General features: G+C 39.4%; 1 long non-coding RNA gene across 1 annotated transcript in view; it reads left to right on the top strand.

Moving 5' to 3' along the window:
* Positions 1-14,515, top strand: part of LOC135714949 (uncharacterized) — a 344,260-nt gene extending 329,745 nt beyond the window's left edge. The window contains exon 3 of the long non-coding RNA XR_010518914.1: positions 14,034-14,515. This is a non-coding gene — a long non-coding RNA (uncharacterized LOC135714949). The remainder of the gene's footprint in view (positions 1-14,033) is intronic.
* Positions 14,516-22,305: the final 7,790 nt, after the last annotated feature.

Raw genomic sequence — 22,305 nt, 5'->3', positions numbered from 1 at the left:
AAATTTAATTTTGTGACATACAAATATACGCTAAATAACTTACTTGAATGGTTCCAATTCGCATTTTCATCGCAATGTGGAAGCTGAGCGCCTCACCTCCTCCGGTAGACATATGTGTCTATACACACGTAAAGTCCCTGGCCTACCTCAAAATGTGTATTCTTAGCATCTCTTGGGAAGCCTGGAATAGCGACCTATTCATCTGGAAAATAAAAGTAGCCACGGGAAAATGGGACGATCCAGCAGACCATCGCTCCCAAATTTTCCTCTCCCGCGTAAGATATGGCGACACTCGCCTTTCCCACAACCTCAGTGGAAACGGTGATTTCCACAAGACCTGCTCCCAATGCCACATTCTCTGTTGAGCATTTCCTATGTCACTGCCCCCAATACCAGGGAGCAAGAGAACTTTATGGGATCCCAAGCAATGTAAAAGACGCGCCCAGCAATGACGCAAGTCGGACTGCTGCTCTACTAGGTTCTCCTAAAGAGACAGAATTCTTCCACCTAGTTTTACAACTACCACTTCGGGGCTCGCTGCCGGCTAGTTGCACCCTCCTCTTCATCATGGACCGACCACCCGCACAAGCACCATAATTACCGACCCTAAACTGACCAATGAGACAACCAATGCGCACCAAAACCCGGAATACTGACCCCAACAGACCTACGGCAAAACCAGAACCCACTCACAAAGAACCATTGACCCTTCCTGACAGCAAACTAAACAGTATGCAACACTCTGTTTGTAACAACTCTGTGTTAGAGGGACCCCTTTCTACGGCCCATCCTCATTCCCGGAACCTCCTCAGAGATCCACAGAGACGAACCAGCAAATGGCTGAAAGTCTCTTCAGTAAAGTAACCTACCCTTACCTAATCTATCGTTTATATTTAACTAGCTGAATGTTCCCGGCCCTGGTCAAGATTCAATATGAGTTTATGTGCCGATTAAAAACAAAGCATGCTATATTGTACGTAATCTCCCCCTCCCTCTCTTATCTAAGGGGCTAGCCCCTTATACCACCAATGCCAAATTTGCTTCCAGTTGCTTGATTAATTCTCGAGTTATGCAGAAATTTCTGTTTCATTTGTATGGGAGCCCCCCTTACAGAGGGGGGTCTCGAACCATCATATGAAACAAAAACTCATGCATACAAATTTTCACGCCGATCGGTTCAGTAGTTTCCGAGTCAATAAGGGTGAGACAGACAGACAGACATTCATTTTTATATAGGGGAAATGTATGTAATGTCGGCCTAAATGTCCCTAATTTGGGCCCATACATAAATTCAGCAATCGAATATTTTTTTAAATAGCGACCAAAAATGTCCATTAGTACCATCCCAATGACGCGTTCATTTAGATAAAATTGATAAATAGCAGATTTTTAGCGATGGGCGCAATCTTAGATGCATAGGCCAACATTAGAGCCATTTCCCCCATATCAATAGCATATTATCTGCTGATTTTTTTGATTGGATGACAATTTTTCGGTGAAACATCAAACGAAAAACAGTGTCTTCGCGTAAACACTACTTCATCTTCTTCGGAGGCGAACCAGCCTAAGGCTGAAAGCCTCCTAAATAAAGCTAAATTAATTAATTACTTCATCTTCTCGGATAGTCTCATCATATTTCACATTACTCAATTCCAGGCAATCAAACGCAAAGGTGGGTGTGGGCTTGGAGAAAGGCAAATTTCTCACGATTTATCTCACCATTTAGTACCTCAGAGTACCCTTTTTTGGTGGCACTGCTAGACAGCGGTTACATTATTACATTATTACATTATTACAATACGAGGATTTCGACAGGGCTCCCTCCTGTTCAATATTGCGCTAGAAGGTCTTATTAAGCGTGCGGGCTTTAACATGCCGGTCACGATCTTTAATAAATCCAGCCGGTTCATCTGCTTCGCTGGGCTGGGCCGTGGGCTTTGTCGGAAGAACGTTCCAGGCGTTTGATGAGCAGTACGCCAGGTTGAAACGTGAAGCAGGGAATTTTGTATTAAAGGTGTATACATCGAAGACTAAGTAGCTGAAGAAACCGAGCACGATAGTGCTTGCTTAGGTAGAAGTGTTACAATTGAAGTAGATGAGTTTTCTGCCACTATAGACTCCACAAGACCTTGAGGTCTGGTAAACTTCATCCGCTTTCTAATGTGACAAGGTGCACACTGAATTTAAGAAATTAATAACGTAGGATGGAGAGCGGCTTCGGCCCCCCGAGTTCCTACTCCAAGCACGAGGTAAACATAAGTTGCAACGCTCCTTTTTGCAGTATAACGGTTTACATCATAGAGCATCTTTTGAATAGATTTCTGATTTTTTTTTAGAGAGCCCCGTGCTTGGAATAGAGTCTTGGGGGCTGAAACCGTTCTCCACCCAGTTTTTCTTCCAATATTATTAGAAATTTCCGGGTTCTATGCCTTCATCATCTTTTCTTGTAAATTTAAGCTAGATTCCAGCAGGTTTTGTAGGGTTTCTACTCATTTTGCTGATTAAAAGACCCAGAATTTTCCAAGTTTCTCCAGAACTTTTACGGAAAGCTTCTATGTTTATTAAGATGACTGTGGTCTATTTACGATACAAAATATGTGACTTTTGGTTGAAGTACAGCAAATCTATATGACAATCAGTATTAAGCGAACAGTTTTGTTGCAATTTAACGTTGGCTTAAGTTTACTTAAAGTAAGATCTAATATAAAATCCAAGTCTTAAAGTTTCGAACTACAAATTTAAGATCTTCAACACTTTCATATTAAACAGATTTCGAAGTACGGCATTTCAAATATGTCTGCTTGATTTGACACTTATAAACATCTCGTGTTTCCTAGTTTTGGATATTATTTCATGCCCAGAATAATAATTTTTTATTAAAACTTACTGAGCCTTGATTTTTTTGACTGAATCTACGATCATACAATTTTCTGAGCATGAGTTCCCAAATCTTGAACGTGCTTCAATCGTATTCCATGCGTTCCAATCATCTTGATGTTCTTGGAACTCTTTACAGAATTTCCTCAGTATTTTCTGAAGTTAATTGAGATTCTAGAAACACTTAATTCCAATGGGCATTCAACTCTGCACACCTTAATCCATGCCGAGTCATTAAGCTGTGCCAAGCGCTGTGCCGAACAAAGTTTCAATCAAAGTGTGCCTATCAATGTGTCACTATTCCATGAGTTTGGCAACCCCATGAGTTATGATTTTTTTTAATGCTTTTACATTCTTAATTTCTCTAATGGATCAAGGCAAGCATTCAGCTTCTCTTCATTCTCATAAGAGCGTTTGCAGATCGGGGGGTGGAAGAGGACGTGGAAGCCATCAAATCTGTGCGGATTTCAACTCGTTCACCAGATTCTGGCTCGATGCCCCGTTGAACTGCTGATTCCTTGCCGATGTACAGAAACGAAGGCGTAACCCAGAACTTTGATGGGCGAGAATTCAATCCCACCCTAGGAGCAACTTCCTCGAGCTAGTTTTTAATAAAGCCTCAAATCAAATTTTCAGTAATGAGCAAGGCCTTACAGTTGACCGATCGGTAGGCCACCCATCGCACTGGGCTGAATTTCAAAGGACTTCCGATTTGGCAAAAAAAGGAAGCTCAAACCACCTACAGACGTCAATAGCTTAGCATCTCGATGCCCTCAACATAACTAGCCAATCAAATAGGCTTCAAATTAAGAAGAAGCATTTAACTAAAATACAGCTAAATATTCTCCATGCTTCTTGAGTGCTGCCTTAACTCAACCATTATAGATTAATAAATCGCTCTAGCATCTTGTTTTTGACGTAGGTTTACGTATTTTGGCAACGTATTGGGGGTGAAAATCGGCCTCGTTAAAAAAAAGCTGGTCAGGATTTGACCACTTATAACTCTGTCAATGGCGGATGGATTTTAATTTTAAACATAAAAATCGATTGGAAATTTTTCTATAAATCTGCTTTAATTAATTAAACATTGAAAATTAAACAAATGTCCAACAGTTACAATGGTGATTAAAATTATCACTCATTGCCTGCAAAAAACGCTTTTCCTAACACAGATTTCAAAATCGAATTCCATCCGGTTTTGTCGAACGCCAAACAAACAATTTGAACTGATTAAGAGCTGAATGAGTGAATTTTTAGTTGAAAAAGCATATTTTAACATGAATAAGCTCTTATTCAGCTTTCAATGTTTGTAGGGCGGTGCTTATTCAATCACCCTGTAGGTGGTGGTGTTCGGGCGGTTGTCATCATCAGCATCATCATCATCAGCAGCAGCAGCAGTGCTTTCAGCGTGTGGCATTGAACATTGTTCTTCAGTACACAACGCAGCAAGCTGCAGCCCACATGAGCGTCCATTCACCGAAAAAGGAGGAAGAAGCTGCACCGCTACTGATCGGATTCAGTTGATCGACTTGAGCCGCTATGGGCCACCCTCGTTCCAAACAACATACAGCTCACCAGCCTCATATGTGTTGAACACCCTTATAGCTCAGCATTACTCAACCATCACGACATAACTGTTCTTTTCAGGACCACCATACATTATTGTTGTTTACGAGTTAATTTTCTTTGAATATTCGCTCGCCTTGCTGCCAGCCATCTCACTCCCAAAGCTCTTTGCTAATGTACCCAGCAACCAAACGTTTGCGGTCAAATGCGTAACAGTATTGAAGTGGTACATACGCATTCTCGCAATGTCCTTGTCATTTAACCAAAAACACGTCGAATTAAGGTACGCTTGAAAAAAAAAAGAAAAAAAGTAAGAGGTTATATCTTATAGACACGACCGTAGATTTGACGTGCGTGTTGGCATTAATATTCTTTTTCCCATCACGGAAACGATTTGTTTTCTGATGACAAAATTAGGCATATTTGTAAATCAATAAATAAATAAATCAATAAATAAATAGATCAATAGTTCAATAAATCAATAAATCAATAGCGTTAGCGTTGTTATGATATACTTCGTAGATTGGATACTAGCAAAACTCACGACTCTTCTGAAATGCTCAGTTTAGACTATTTTCAGGAATAATGCTGGGGAGTAAGCATTGCACACTGGGCCAGGAACCGAAATTAGCAAGACAAAACCTCTAGCGCATTGGGTTTGCATTATATTGAATTGGTGTCTATGGCCAAGTTTCTCGGTTTAACATGCACGTTCATCTGGTCTTGGAAATTAGTTCCAATTTTCTCCGCATAGATGGTGCTGCGATACTAACTTTCTTATTTCGCATGATAGAGGTTTGCTGTCTTCGGCAAAGTTGTAGAACATAAAATAATATATCAAAATGCCCAAGAACTTTAAGTCTAGGTCTTCAAATAACAAAGATATAGTGAATATTGTAAAATTTAACTGAAATTTACGTTTTTTGTACTTAAAGTCGAATAATTTGCAAGTTTTGAGGAAGAGTTCCCAATATTTTGGGTCGATACAAGCGAAATATTAGCCAAAATAGTGAAAATTACCATGATTTTCATAATCCGGTTTCTCGAAAAGTAGCAAGTATTAGCAAAAAGTCGTTTACTTTCTGAAATGTACCATTTATCATCAATCAAAGGTGAAAGTTTGCCGGACATGTATTTTTATATATTTGAGATATCTGAATTCATAGACCACACTGTTTATTCAATTAGCGTTCGCCAATGCACGGCTTGCTGGCTGCGTACGATGGAAACGATGGAATATGCCTCTTATGCTTCGCTAGCTGCACGTTGTTGGCTAACGCTCTACTTATGTATTCACAAAGCTTCTTCATGTATAGGTATTCAAAGTAATTATTTTTGTTTTAATTCTTACAACTACCTGTTATCTTGCAATGTCGATTATTGCAACAGTATTTTCACGGGTCCTGGAAATTGCTCTTTATCGGTTTGAAGAAACTGTTTCTGCATTGTCATCACTGGGTCAGAGGTCAGCAAAAGTCGATAGAATACGTCCTCGATGTTTGCAAGACGACTGATTATCATTTTATCGTCTTGTTAGGATACCCATTCGAATAAATTTTCATTTCGTCAGGTAATAGTAATGATGGCAACACCGCCAGAAGATTTTTTTCAGAATCCAGAAATAACGGCAAGAATTACAGAAATTGAGGAGGATATCCTTCGTCGATTCGTTACAATTCTGTGTGCGCTATCTAGCAAGCTTGAAATCGACGTAAAGGCATTCGAAACCTACGCAGAAGAGACTAGAAGGTTGGTTGTCCATTATTATAGTTTTACCCTTTGTCACCTACGGTACACATGATCTTGGTACATGGACCGACAATCATAAGCCATTGTGATATTCCGATTGGTTTATGATCTGAAGAGGCGCAAGAGCGGCGGAACAAATCCATCAGAAAATATCAGAAGCACCATTCTCGACAATTCAGTCGTCTTGCAAACATCGAGGACGTATTCCATTGACAATCATTTGCAATAATCGACATTGTAAGATAACAGGTAGTTGTAAGAATAAAAAAAAAATACTATGAATCTAGATATCTCATCAACATTTGTCACACGCACACATGTTCGAGAATATACATGAAGAAGCTTTGTGCATACATTAGTACAGCGTTCGCCAACGTACAGCCTGCGAAGCATAAGAGACATATTCCATCGTTTCCATTGCAAGCAGCCAGATACTTAAAAGATACACGGAGTTAAAAATGAAGGACTTCTCTTTTGTATGGAAAATAGTACAAAAAACGTAAATTTCAGTTAAATTTTACAATATTCACTGTATCTTTGTTATTTGAAGACCTAGAACTTTAAATTCTTCGGCATTTTGATATATTATTGTATGTTCTACAACTTTGCCCGAGACAACAAACCTCTATCATGCGAAATAAGATAGTTAGTATCGCAGCACCATCTATGCGGAGAAAATTGGAACTAATTTCCATGATCAGATGAACGTGCCATCGACTTAGCGACACCCTCATAAGTGCTACGGAGTTGGAGGGTTGGGTAGGGTCTTCGGTTAGGATTCACCTCAAGTTGGAAATGCAACCAAAAGTATATATTGTTTATTTGTTGTTCATTTAATCTCTCGATAGCCGGCTATCGAAAGAACATATTCATTTTGTTTAGTGATCATGAATTTTAAAAGAGTCATGACGGAGAGCTTGGGATTAAACCCATGATTTTCTGCTCAGTAAGCAAAAACGATCCCTCCAGGGTCATCGAGCATCTCAAAACCATAACGCTTCGCGACAATACAGGACTACGTTTTCGCTTGATATGCAAATAGTTTCCGAGGTTAATGTTCAATATCAAATATTCAAATTACGGTGGCGATTTATTGTGCTGTGGAAGAGCTTGGGGTTAAATCCATGATTTTCAGCTCAGTAAGCAAAATCGATCCCTCCAGAGTCATCGAGCATCTCATAATCCACAGCGCTTCGCGTCAAAGTACGATTAATGTCGCATTAAGTATGTAAGAACGATTAAGTCATGCAGAATTCATATGCCTTTTGCAGCCGGTAATCAATTTAAAATATGCAAATAGTACTGCCAACGACGACGACGATTTTAGCGAATTTAGAGCTTACCCCTTGCCTAGGATAAAGACACCTTGGCACGTCCACAGGATCCTCATGTGCATCTATCACTGTCTGCAAACATATTAAACGTGTATTAGAATATCTGTCAACGTGACACGTGACAGCGTTGGCGTTAGCATTCTTCCGTTAGTTTCCATTGGAAATGCACATTGAAAAAGTATTTATTTCTGCAGTATAACTTCAAATCTACATGCAAAAAAGTGTGCGCTGTGGAATAGTTCTAGCGACGTTTCATCACTACCTAATGCAATTCTTCCTTACCCAACTATTGTGTTGCTCCTCTCGTCATGACCAACTGGGTCAGATCAGAGAGAAAGCAGTTGGGAGAACTCGAACTACGATTTTTTGGTTTTCAGGAAATTGGATGATATTTAGAAGATTCATGTTTAACAAGCAACTGTTCCTTTGGGTCAATTTGACCCCAGAGCACATCGGTGGGCTAGATTTTTTTTATTTGGCTATGCATTTGTCTAGTTCTTTCATGACTAGGCGTATCCTCTCAGAATCTGTTAAACTGAATCTAAATACTTGAAAAAATATCTCTTATATTAATATGTTTAGGAAAATATACGTTGTCTGTGACAACCTATATATACCTCAAATTCCAATTTCTGTATATCTGCGATGTTTCAATGGGTTTTTGAAAATTTTATAAGTTTTGAAAACTTAGTGCATTTAAGGTAAACACTATTTAACAAATATTGGGATCAAGTTTTGCTGAACATCTTTTATCAAGAAAGCAATTTCTTACATGGTGAGGATCTCGTGGTACAAACATGTCTAACTTAGAAATATCTCCTTTCAAGAGCACATTTTTATTCCCAAAGAGTGATCCACCCACCGACTATTTGCATAACTTTATCATACAGGACACGAAGTTTGCATGGCAAAACAATCGAAATTTAAAAAAAATCATTGAAAAATCCCAGAGATACGACTCAAATATCATACTCGGATGAGTCACAAATGACCTAAGATATTTAAGATTGATAAAAAAAAATTGGGGCAAACTTAACCCAGGGTACAACGCATGTTTTGACGTAGGACTACGCCTATGATTTCTTTATACTATAACCGAAAATGGAACATGTAACAACAATATGAAAGATTTTGAACGTTAGTAACTCAGCTGCTCCTGAACCAATTTCAATAACTTTATCACCAATCGATTAGAAATATTTCCACGCATCTGCTGAACTTTAGACTTAATCATTTTTCAAAATGTCACTTATGAAAATTGCACGAATAAGCAACTGTTTCTTTAGTTGGTTGGAAATGCTAACATGAAGCTTTAGTGTGATGATTTATTAGCTAGAGAATTATCTCTAGAAGAGGGTAGGTGGATAGTTCCGTTAGAGTACGGCAGTATGAAAATTGAATAGAAGTTGAAAATGAGCGAAGGGCCATTAATGCGACAGTTTTTTTGAAGATATACGCACATCTTTTGCCTAACCCGTACGATGTACGCGGAGACGATGTTCGAATTCAATTGTGATGATCCCAAGGGAATCGAATTTTGAGGGTAAAATTTCAAAGGAATTCTGTGAATAATTTGAAAAGATTTTCCATGTATATCCCGAAACAATTTTTTACAGAATTTTAATGAAATTTCAAAGAAAAATCTTTTAAAAATTAAAAAGAGAGCTCCAAGATAATTCTGAAAATAAATTTCAAGATAATGCTGAGCTAAATTGCTTGAGAATTCTAAAGAGAATTCAAGTGAATTTTAAATATTATTATTGAAGGTAGCTTCCAAGAAAATCTAACGAAGAATTGCATGCTTTTTTATTGATCTGTGGGTAATTTCTAGACTGTTGTAAGTTCATTGTTAAGGGACTCCCAGAGATTATCTCAATCTTTTCTTTTTGAAGGGAAATGATAACAAAGGAAATGCTTGAACATATTCTCTTGAAATCCTGCTAGGGGTTTTGAATTAAATTTCAAAATAGTTAAGGTAAGGCTTTCTTCAGAACACTAAATAAAAGTACCTAAAAAACGGGACTTTGGACTTTACGTGCGTAAATGAAGCCTGATAGGAAAAAGCCTAGAAAAGGCGTAAAAACCCCATATCTTTTCGGAATACATGAATCACAATAATACAATATAATTAAAACGAACATTAATCAAGTCTATAGCATAAAAAAAGTTATCCTCCAATGGCATAGAGTTGTTCGTGAATCAGGTTGAAGTCCTCGTCCTTCTCAGGAGTCTGTATTGAATACGGTGACGACAGGTTTCCGCTGCACAGTTAAAGTCGAAAACCTCGTAAAACTCGTTTAAACGCCCAGACATGAACCGTATTGGGTCATGCAAGCTATAGTTCGCAGCACGAGGTCCAAGATGCAGGAAACTCTTCGACCGAAGAACTCGTTCGGGTGCGTAGATTTCGAATTCAGCCAAGATTCCTCGAGAGTCGATATCACAAATAAGTACTTTCGCTGCCAACACGGTCTGACTAATCGTCCGCCTATGTTCTAGTGTTTCAAGACCCAGGAGTTGACAACGATCTTCATACTGCGGAAGGTTCACAGAGTCATTCCAAGGAAGGTGACGAAAGGCATACCGAACAAATTTTCTTTGAACAGATTCAATCCTCGCTATCCAAACTGCTTGATACGGCCACCATAGTACCGAGCTGAATTTCAAGATCGATCGCACTAGAGAGCAGTCAGCGATCTTGAAAATGAACCCGAGTTACCTTTTTTGGTTTCCGAACGATGCCCGATTAATGAAGCTTGAATCTTAAGGCGCAGTCCAGCGTGATTCCTAGGTCACGAACATTGTCCACACGTTGCAGAAGTTGGTGATTTATCGTATAGTTGAATGCCACTGGTTTCAGCTTGCGATGAAATGAGATAATATTACATTTTTGTACATTCAACGTGAGATAGTTTCTTGACCACCACTCTTCGAAAGTATCGATTAGGTGCTGAAGCCGCAAGCAATCGGCGAAGCTACGAACAATCACATAGATCTTCACATCATCGGCGACCAGTTGGGAGCATAGCAATGGTCTCAAGTTGCTACCTTGAGGAAAACCGGAGCTGTTTGTAAAATAGTCCGATTGCTCCGATCCGATTCTAACACAAAGTTCCCGATTGGTCAGATAGGACTTGAACCAACGAGTTAAACCCGAGGATACACCGAGTTTTTCAAGTTTAGCTAGCAGTATGGAGTGGTCAACCCGGTCAAATGCAGCCTTAAGATCTGTATATACAACGTCCACATGCGCTCCAGCTTCCATACTCCGAAGACATAAAGAAATAAACGGAGCTAGATTTGTTGAAACTGATCTCTTGGGATAAAAACCGTGTTGGTCAAGAGAAATGTAATTTCTGCAGCTAGAGAATAATGCGTCGTTGATGATGATTTCGAAAACTTTAGAGCAGGCACTGAGTGATGTGATCCCTCGGTAATTTTCGACGTTTCTCTTGTCTCCTTTCTTGTAGATCGGGACATGAATGACGATTTCCAACGCTTAGGGAACTCCCCCTGCTGTAATGCAATATTGAACAGCTTCGAAAGCGGTGTTGTAAGCTCTGAACAGCATCGCTTCAGGATGCTTAAGGGGATCCCGTCAGGGCCAGCAGCATTAGAAAATTTCAGCTTCTTGATGGTGGATTCGACGAGGTCTACTGTAACCGAGGTAATCGAAAAATTGAAAGCATCACTGGGAGTGTCCCTCACCGCTTCAGCAACTTGGGACAACGAAGCCGTAGTGTCATTGAAAATGCTTTTGAAATGTTTTGCCAGAAGATTACATTTCTCAAGGGAATTGCCGGCGATTCTATCACCCAGGTGAATTTCGTCTGGTAGCCCCTCCTCGTTTCGTTTGGAATTCACGAATGACCAGAACTGCTTTGGATTAAGCCGTAAATTAGCCTGCCCACGCCTTGTGTAGCTCTTGTAAAGAATGCGGTTATATGTGCGATATTCGTTCTGAGTACGACAGTATTTACGGAGGGCCTTCGATCTCAGACGCTTCAAATTCCGTAGTCGAGCATTGGACCATGCGGGTTTTGGAGAGGGTCACCTCAATGGGACAGAATCATTTATTGCCCGGCCAACGACCTCAGCGAAGTAGTTGACGGCTTCATCAATAGATGAACACGTATCAAGGAACTGCCAATCTGCCTGGGCAAGCGAGTGACTCAGCGCGACGAAATCTGCTCTACAAAAGTCAAACTCATGTACGTCAACAGGGGGGGGGGGTTATCGTAGCCAATAGGAACAGATAGGTTGATGGAAACTTCCAACGCAGGATGATTGGTGTCGATGCCAATCAAAGGCTCTGGGGCTTCTAGGATAGAAGATTCCAGTCCTGCAGCTTCGTTTGCCAGAACGAGATCAAGCAGCCGAGAGTTGCTATTCAGTATCGAGTTGATTTGCGTTAAGCCATGCAGGTTGAAACCATCAAGGAGAGCATAGCAGGATGCGGACATGTTCGAGCGAAGAACATCAATGCTAGGAAGATCGTTTGCAGGAACGTTCCATGAGAGCCCAGACTGATTGTAGTCACCAAATACCAGAGCTAGGTCGTTTTGTTCTAGTCGAGAGAACACGGTAGCAATCGAACTGATGTGGTTTGCAATGCTGCTCGAATCAGATTTCCGGTCCGGAAGTAGATACATAGTTAATTGGCGTGAATATCTCGCGATCAGAACATTTTAGCTTCAAATCCCTGCTAATTTTTAGTACATCTTTTATCTACCGATTGAGTGAAAAAATGTCACTTAATATTGTTTTTTTTTAAGATCTCGTGCATTTTGTGAACGCTCATCCATCATTTTGCAAAAAAAGAGGTCTTTCTTTGGTGGTGTAAAGCACATAATGATGATGTTTGGTTGGGTCGACCTCTAAATTGGAAAACGTGATCATTATACCCCTTCTTCTGCCCTACTTCGCTGATATATAAACCAACATTATGTTCAAAATTGGAACGGTCTTCCGATAAGGAAAAAAAAAACTGCCTGTTGCGTTATCATAAAATGCAAGGTTCACTATCTTCTTTACTTTAGAGACCTAATTCAAATCTAATGATGGAGCTACTGAAAAAAAAATAAAGCCAACGTATTTTTTGCGAATTAATTTATCTCATAACATTCATGGCAGAGAGGTTTACAAGTTCAGGTTGACAACCCTCCTGAAATCAAAAATTAAGGTGAGGAACTGCTTTGTATTTCGTTATTAATCTTTGCAATTTAGGAACCAAATGTAATAGACTATGTATTTACATTCTTGTGAGGTCCTTTCCTTTATCCAATCATAAGCAGTTCTTTCGAGTTTTACTGAATTTGTTTAGTTTTGTGTACTTTGTTTGGGAAATTGTCAGCCCGAGATTGGTTCATCTCCGGGTAGGACTGGTTTTATGATTTGTGTCATCACAATCATTTTCCTTTTTTCAATAACCACTCGTTCTTTTCTCACACCAGTCGATCAGTCTATGTTATTATGTGGTATTAAATAAATTTTATACATGGATCCACTGAATTATCGTTAACTAGCTTTCTCGCGTACTGTCTCCTGGATCCTTACGAAGCAACGTCATTTAAGTATGTCAGTCGTTTAACATTGACAACATCTTCAGAATAAACAAGTTTAATCATCTGGTTTCTGACATGAAATATCAATTCTGCACACCAAATTATTATTGCTGAAATTTCTGAATAATATGGATCACCAATAACAGCAATGTTGGTTTACTGTATATGGTAGGACTAAAAAAAAATTACATTTGACAGCATTTTGCCCGAAAAACATCTGCATCGCGTTATTTCCACAATTAGCTTGCTTCTTGGTGACAAAAATTCTTAATAAAAACCATTAAACAACGGACACTCTTCAAGACATTACTCACTCTCATTACTATGATTTTCCCCGCTTAGTGTGTGCTCTGAAGTGTTTACCCAAAAACTTGTATACTCGCTCGCATATCATTGTTCACATCAGTGGAAACAATCAACTAGAACAACGACTATCGCAAATCTGAATTTCCTTCAAACTCAAACACTTTTCCTTAATCCATTCACTGGAGTAGAAGCAACCTAGCTTCCATCGCCCTCCGTTTCTCCTGTTCCGATCGCTTAATCCGCACTCGCAGCATAAATACTAAAAGCACACTTTCCAAATTGAATTTGATTAGCTCCAAACTACGATTATCCACCCCTTGATCAGGGATGTTCAAATTTGTTCGATTGATGATATCTTCAATGGCCCTTAAAATATGTCGTTGGTGATCCACGATGGTCCATCCCTGAATTAGTCTGTGAAAGGATCATAAAACTTGCCGATAGAATCAATTCCATCGCATCCCCAGTTCGAGCAAACCACACAAGCCAAACATTATTCCTCCAGAAAGGTTCGATCCAGCCAGAAGCCCCAATTTTGCCTTTCGAAAGTGAAATACTATTCCCGAACTTGCTCCCTATTACTGTAATCTATATACTATTTTTCTGACTGGTTTTTTCTCTCTCTTCCCTTTCCCAGGTACCATCGGCATTTTATTCGACAGTGGGTGGCTGGCCCATATAAATTGAATCACACACACACACACACCAACAGGGTACAGGTTCGACACCGCAGGAAGCAGGAAAGCAAAGGGGAACATAAATTAGAGAGACCGATAAATTTAACTCCCCCTGCCGCGCGCTCCTGGTCTCCTTCCTGGACAAACGAATTGTGAATGTGGTTTCTGAACTGAAAGAGTTGTGCAAGGTTGTAGGACCCGAAGGAAAAAAAAATCCATTAAAAGAAATAACGAAAGCAAGTACCGACTACTATCGCTTGCGAGGTGGAGTGTTTACCGAAAATAAATATTTTCAATTGGTGGACGACGACGACGACGGAGAAGCAAACGAGCATTGTTGGAGGTAGTGAAGTGGTGAAGAGGTGAGTCCGGGATCGAAGTTTAGCGAAATACGTGAAAGCGGGAGTGTTTATCTCGATTTGGGAAGAGAGGAAAAGTTTTTCTTTTTTTTTTGAGTGAAAAAGGTGCAATCTTGAGAGAAAAAAAAAGTTACAGAGAAAGAAATAAAAGTAAGTGAAAGCGAGGGAGGAAGGAGGGTCCAATTTTCTTTTTGTGACAAATGTGTCATTGTGACCCATTTCAAGATTCAATTTGTTTCGATTTGAATAAAAGTGTACGGAACAGGTGAAGCGGCGTTGGTGGGATTTTTTTTTTTTTTTTCATCGGAGTGGATTGTGGCGAGGAAGCGAGACGAACCTAGCCAAGCGAAGAACGGACGGGAAAGGTTGCTGAAGAAAAAGGTAAGCAGGGATAGAGTCATTCCATTTTCCAAATCGACGAATTAAAGGCCTCTTTGTTTCCGGGATTGTTGAAAAAATGCAAATCATTATGGGTAATAGAGGCGAGCTGGAAAAACTGTTGCTGCCCAGATTACTTCTTAATGAAGACAATACAAAAGATTGGTATTTTTTTCCAGGCTGTTTCTGTAATTCCTTTTTTACAAAGTAGAGCAGGGAAGTTTATTTAGCTTTATTTTTAAGCCGGAATCAAATTATTTAATTTATCAAATATTAAATCAAACAAGTCAACGATTTGAGACGATCCTCGATTGATCTAATGATGTTCAAACGCACCACACTCTAGTCGAATTGATGCTCGATTGCATCATGTGTGAAGTGTTGAGACCAAATTGACGAATGGTTGATCGATTGATGGTTTCAATTAACGAGAGCGGATTCAAAGTCTCACAAACATCGAATACATTTTAAAGGTGAAATTAGACATGAGCTAGCACACGTGAAACCGAATGGGATTTGCTGCGGTAGTCTATCGCATACCGCTCTGGATTCACCTTAAATGGTTGAAATGGTTGAACTGAGTTTCAACAACAAGTCCATCAACCAGGATATTTCCATATTTCTTAGTTAGGGACTTCTTCACTAAGAAACAGTTTCTAAAAACTAATGTTCACTAACGTTCGCAACTTATTATTCACTTAGCAGAACGCGGTTCCCTTATATAGAAAAAAAAGTGCTTACCTTTCAATATTACCCTACCCGCTACCCATTGGCGCTTTCCATGGCGCGATGCCCCTGGATTTTGTTCCAATTGGCTAATCCACCTAACTATGCCATATTAGATGTTTCTGAAACAGCCTTGTTCCGTCTAAGAATGTTTGTTTCTCGGGTCAGTTGGTGGATGGTATATCAACCTTTTTGAAAACCAAACTGCTCCTCGAGTAAGATGTTGTTTTCTTCGGCAGATGTTAGAAGCCGGCTGTAAACTGTTTTTTCGAAAAGCTTGGATAACCCTGAGAGAAGGCTGATGGGTCGGTAACTTGAAGGAGAGGAAGAATCCTTCCCAGGTTTCCAAATGCGGATGACTTTAGCTAACTTCCAGCACGAGAGGAAGTAGCCAAGTCGGAGGCACTGATGGAAAATCAGTGCCAGATGGTTGTAGAATCTGGAACTCAAGTGCTTGAGCTACAGATTCAGGATGTTGTCGAAACCTGGGGCCTTCATGTTATTGGAAGTTTTGATATTCCGTATGCGTGATAATGTTTGCACCATTGCCACCAATGTTTGCATCAAAATTTAAAAAAATTCTCAAAAATTTCGTTTTCGAGTTTTTTTATTTATTCAAAGGGGGAGTCTCAGATTTTCAGAGTCTTAAACTATGTTAATCTTTGATCGAGTTACCACTTGCTACAATTACGGATGCCACACGCATCCGGCAGGCACGGCAGGTTCTAATAATGTAGTCTGGATCCATTGCTCTCCAGGTACGGGTCAATGTTTTTCTGAGGCTTGCTGTACTCGGGTGGCGTTTAGAACAGGCCTTGGCCTTCATGACGCGCTATATTAAGTAATCCAGCGGATTAAGATTGGGGCTGGATGGCGGCCACATATCCTTCGCCCAGAACGGAAGATGTTCCTGCAACCACTTCTGAGTGCGGTTCGAGGTGTGGCACGGAGCCCCATCTTGTTGAAATACAACATTTGGCTTCGGACCGTACTGTTCTTTGATCCACGGAAGAACATACTTACTTAAAATCCCGATATAGACCTCCGTGTTGACCTTGTCGCCTTCCTGAATGAACACCGGGTCCATTTTTTTGACATCGGAAGCCACCAATCCAAACACCGTAACGCTAGCAGGTTGCTTGGTCAGATACACGTTCTTGTGCTCGTCGGCCACGTCTTTTACCGGAAGAGAAATAATATACCGGTAGATTCTGGAATGTGATATGGGATCGACGGTAAACATGCTCTCGTCGGTGAACAAGATTACCGGATTTATTCGCTTAAGGAAGTTCAAGATTTTCTTGCATCGTTCGAATCGTAGCTCCCGGATGCGGTTGGTAATCATGTGATCCCGTATTCCTTTGCCATTTTCTTTATTGAACGCACTGGATTCACCCGAATCTTCCTTTTGATAGCAGCGATAACCCTCTGAACCCGGGCTGACCTCGGACGACCTGTGGCCACCATCGGGGATAGTTGTCTTTACTTTTCTCAGTCTAAAACCCTTTTGGTAGTCCACCGGGACACTCCCACGCAGCGTTGCCAGTATTCCAGATTTATCTGGATTTTCCAGATTTTCGGTCATCCGGCCAGATACACAGACAGATCACGTATATTTCCAGATTTTTAAAATATGTTCCAGATTTTCCCAGATTTTTCAAACATGTTGCTTTAAAAATATCATTGCAATTGATCTACACTCTAATAAATAAATAAAAAAAAACTGCTTCTTAAATTATTAAAGGCCATCAACGTTGGAAATTATTACAACATCGTACCTTACATGGAATACATGGAATTGTTACAACATGTTTGCATGTTAATGGGTTGCAGAATCATGAAAATGGAGCCATTTTCTAAAAATTATACGCTGAAAAAAAATTTCAGACTTTGAAAAATAGTGGGCCTGAATGTTTTTTTAATTGGAATTTTTATTTATTTTCTATATTTCTAAAAAAAATCAAAATTTCAATATGGAGGAATTTTAATAATTTTTCAATTTAGAGAAATCGAAAACTGTTCCGGATTGAAAACAATAAATTCTGCCTTGAAAAATTAGCAAGGCTTTTGAATCTTGAAAACCCCCAGGACTTTGAAGTATGTTGGTGAGATTTTTGAGGATAATTCATAAGGAAAATTTGAAAGGCATCGGATATTTTTTAGCATTTTTTTAAGTACCTGTGAATATTGAATTGTCCTAGAATTTCATATTTTTAACTTTTTGTTGAAAATAGTTTACAGTGAAGTGTGAGGCAAATTTTTTGCGAAACCAAAGGAGAATTTCAAGTTAATTCTGAGTAGAGTTCCATCCATCCTTGTAAGTTTCGTGGTCATGCGGTGTCACCCGTCTTTCAGGCGTATTGTGAGTGCCACAAAGTGAAGGTTCGATTCCCGCTTCAGCCAGTGGAACTTTTCGCAACCTGAAAATTTCCCTACTGGTCTACTGGGTGCGGTATGTGGTCAGTTTTCTAGTGTAAAGTTTTCAGTCTGTGCAATCTCTGGTTGAAGACAGTGTCAGTTGTCTTTTAAAAACTCTGGTGACAATCGCATAGAGATTTTGTGAAGAATGGAAATAGAATTCGGAAGTGAAATCAAATAAAGTTCTTATGATGAAACTTGAGGGGTATGCTGATACGAATGGTAAGAATAATTTCAATTGAATTCTGTTCAATGTTTCTATAGAGATTCCTTTTTTATTAAAATTTTAAGAAATTCGGCATTATGCGAAAAAACATCTGGGAATTTCTGGGACACTTTCAATGCCATTTTGGCAAAGTATTTGAGTACTCAGCAAATACTGAAAAGGATTTCATAAACAATTCTGACCTTACCTACAAAGCAGCTCAAAGGAAATTATCGGATGAGTCTGAGAATAGTGTGACGGTCATTCTGAAGAGTGTGCCAAGGAAATTATTAAGAATATTCTAATGGAATTTCATAGAGAAAGATGAAAACAAAATTATGCCAACTCTTGGAAATTATTGCTACTTTGAGGGAGTTGGGGAATCGGAGAGTGATTTATAAAGATAACAAGAGAACTCTTAAAATGTTACTGAAAATGTTTGGAAATTATCAAGATTATTTTAGGGGAATCCAGAAAAGAAGTATGACGGAATTCTAGGATGATTCAAATAGAAATCTGAAAAAAGGACGAAGATATCCTGTAAAGAGTTCCATGTAAATTCAGACTAACAAAAAGTTTCATGATCTGGGACCCAGGAAATATACAAATTCCGCTTTCAGACTTTCATTTTAGTTATATAATTAAATTATTCGTAATGGTAATGCAAACAGTTGAGTTACCTGTAGTTTAGGTAAACTGTGTGTGAATACCACTATGCTAGGCTTTGGTTTCCACTTCAGCCTGGTGAATTTTACTTTAAAATAAAATTGCCTACTGCCTACTATGATGTAAAGAATTACATTGTAAGTCTGATCAACCTCAGGGTAATATAAGAATTATTTAGATCTATTAAAATCTTAGTTTAAAAAATCCATCCCATCCCAAAAGTAACAGTTTAAAAAGCAATTCCAAAAATATTTTATCAACGATTTAACTCAATTTTTGAAATGCTGCGTAATGGACATTCAAACTTTATGGGCACACTGTGTCAATACTTTTCTTAACTTTTGGACGATTTAAGCAGCTAACAAGTTATTTGTTTTATATAATTTATTTAAACATGTAATTCATAACCATTCTGGTACTTTGAATAAATTCCAGATGATCATACTGGCCGATTTTTACGGGAGATTGGCACATCACTTTTATAGCATTATGTTAAAAACAAGATTTTTTGGATCCTTCCAGATTTTTCCAGATTTTATATTTTAACTGGTCCAGATTTTTATGAAAATGACCTGGCAACGCTGCTCCCACGGCGATTTAAATGACTTTTTGCGACATTTGCGCGTGGGACAAATCACGCCACTTCGTCATGGTGCAACTGTCAAACTAAGTAAATCATTTTCTTTTATCCACAGCCTACTACGGTGTAACGTTCTCCGTGTTACGCTAAGCTGACGGCTTAAGCGCCACCTTTCAAAGAAGGACCATCAACTCGTTCTTAATTACCCGGCAAGAAACTTCCCTTCTCAGGGCAGGTCACTCAGATGTTGACACAATCGAACTTACTTATTTTGACCCAAACGTTTAAAGCCAACCAATCAGATTAGGATACTCAAATTTAAAAACACCAATTCAAACTGCGATATTGAAATAATTCTTTAAAATCAACCAAGGGGAAATATGCAATAGTTATTTTAACCCAAACCAATCTAACAAATATAAACATATACAAATCACGTGACGCAAAAGAGGTGTGGAGTAACTAATCTAAACTAGAAGTAATTTTTATTTTATTCAATTTAATTGGATGAAACCCGAATATACTAAACTTAAATATATCGAGCTAGCGATTTATTAATTAAAATTCAAAAGAAATCGAAATTTATTGAATTAAGGCAAACCTAACAGTTTCCTACTGTGACGTCACGTTTCTATTTCATGTATGTTAGCATATCCATTCAAGATCAAATAAAACTAATGTGAGCAAGTTTTGGACAGATCTGACCTGGTTCCTTCAGCGTCCGGTCCCTCGTCGGATGTCCCGCGACGTTCTAGTACGCGAACTCAAACAGGATCAGTTGGTCACCAAAAGCTTACGCACCAAGATGACTCGCGCGTGGGCAAGTAAGGGGTATAGCAGGCGTCCCCAAGCGTAGTGGAGTGATGAGCTGTAGTAGCGGTACGCAGTTTACGCCGCACGACTTGGCGAGACGAGTCGTTCCAACAAATGCTACCAATTGCGCAGTAGCCGAACGGTTGTGCTAGGAGAAAATGCGCAGTAGCAGTAACGGGTGGGCGTAATGGCCGTCCAACTAACAGCCAGCATAAGACGGTGGATGTCCTAGCTGCTTGAAACAGCCCGCTCCAGTTTCGACAATATTTGCCAATTCTAGCACTTGCCAATACAAGCCGATACAAGCCGCCCGCGTTGACTGGGCAAGGAGGGCCTGTTAACGCGGAAATCTCACATAATTTGCTCACCAATCTACTACTAACTAATTAGGCTTACCTGAATTTCAAATTTAACCAATTTAACAATATATATTTAATATCAATTTCTATTTTGATCCTGCACTCGACAAATTCAAAACTGTGGAAAGTTATTTAAATGGATTTAAATCATCAAAATTCACAAACCGCCCGAACTTACTTCGAGTTTAGATGTTGCGCAGTAAATTTCAATCTATTGTCTTCAACTTAAATCAGCAATTATCAACTTCTGACAATTTCAAAGCACTCCACTCAAATGATTCGATAGACGCGGAGTAGCTTGGGTTGTGCCTTAAAACTACTGCGTAATTTCTTCCTATTGGCAGATTCGAGAGAATAAACGAAGTTGTACAAGGTGTTAAGCACAATAGCCAAATCTATTGAATTCTCTACGACGCAATGGTTTTAAATTTTAAAAATGGTATCTTAACTGCCGTGTCAAAAACTAGGTGGCGTCTATAAAAGGTGTGTGTCCAAGATAACATACAGACTGACAGCATCCTCTGAAAATTCATGGACATCCAAAGCATTCATGAAGCTTATCTTTACTTGTATAGGTAGTACGAACGAACGGGTAAACATTAATAGAAAAATAATAGGGTTCAAAACAACGTTACAACGGTATGAGCTATAGGTTACGTGCATGCAAAAAAAAACCAAGGCATGGTATGCACAGGTGACACGAGAACCTTATATGTACGATGGTGCAAACATTATCACGCATACGGTAAGCCAACAGTTCGTCAGCCGTGATCTCGGATTCCTCGGGAAAGATGTTAGGATTATGGTGAAGATTGGTCATATTTTCAGCAACCTCAGCTTCGTGGGGGCTGGTGATGTTTTGTCCGAGATTGTGGGAGCTGACGAAATATTGACCTATCGCGGCAGCCTTCTCTTCAGGTGTTATCAGGTGAACCACTGAACCGTCGGGGCAATTCAGTGGAACCAGCGGTGGAATAGGCCTCGGTTTAGTTTTGAGGACTTTTGTTAGTTTCCAAAAGGGTTTTGCAGAATCTGGGAGGGACTGGATGTTATTGGCAAAATTCTCATTTCTGAGTTCCACCATTTTGGCTTTGATAAGTTTGGTTAGACGGTTGGAATGTGTCTTCAAGGTAGGCAGTCCATCTCTGGTACTGCCTACGCATGCCGTTACGGAGTCTGATTATGCTTTTAGTATTCTGATCAAGGTTCAGAGAATTACTCACCCGTCTGGAAGCTGGCACGTGTTGTTCGTGGGCTCGGGATACCGCCTCCTCGACGGCGCACAGAGATCTATCGATGTCATCAGTCGTCTCCAGCAAGGTTGCCAAGACTCATTTCAGCTAAAACAATGTTTTTCTAAATTATGAAATAATTAGATACCATGATCAAATTTTGAATTGATAGGATACAAGAAGAGGTTGCAAAGAATGTGTTTGACATATTAAACCTGTTTATTTCACTTCATGAGAGTCACAATCAGCGATTTTTCACAAACTCACTCACTCACTCACTTACTCACTCAGCGATCAGCAAATCGCTGATTGTGACTCATAGAAAGCAAAATTTACAGGTTTTATGTTTCCAACGCATACTTTGTAACCTCTTCTTGTAAGTTACAAGTAAAACATGCCATCATACCATCTTTTGGTTTTATTATTCCGAAAAACATTATTTTAGCTGAAATGAGTCTTTGCAACCTTGGTCTCCAGTAGGGCGCCGAAATCGATG

The sequence above is a fragment of the Ochlerotatus camptorhynchus genome, unplaced genomic scaffold (assembly GCF_037179485.1).
Source record: "Ochlerotatus camptorhynchus isolate MF236.1 unplaced genomic scaffold, CSIRO-AGI_Acam_v1.1 ptg000767l, whole genome shotgun sequence".
Classification (NCBI taxonomy): Eukaryota; Metazoa; Arthropoda; class Insecta; order Diptera; family Culicidae; genus Ochlerotatus; species Ochlerotatus camptorhynchus.
This window is presented reverse-complemented; position numbering and strand designations above follow the sequence as displayed.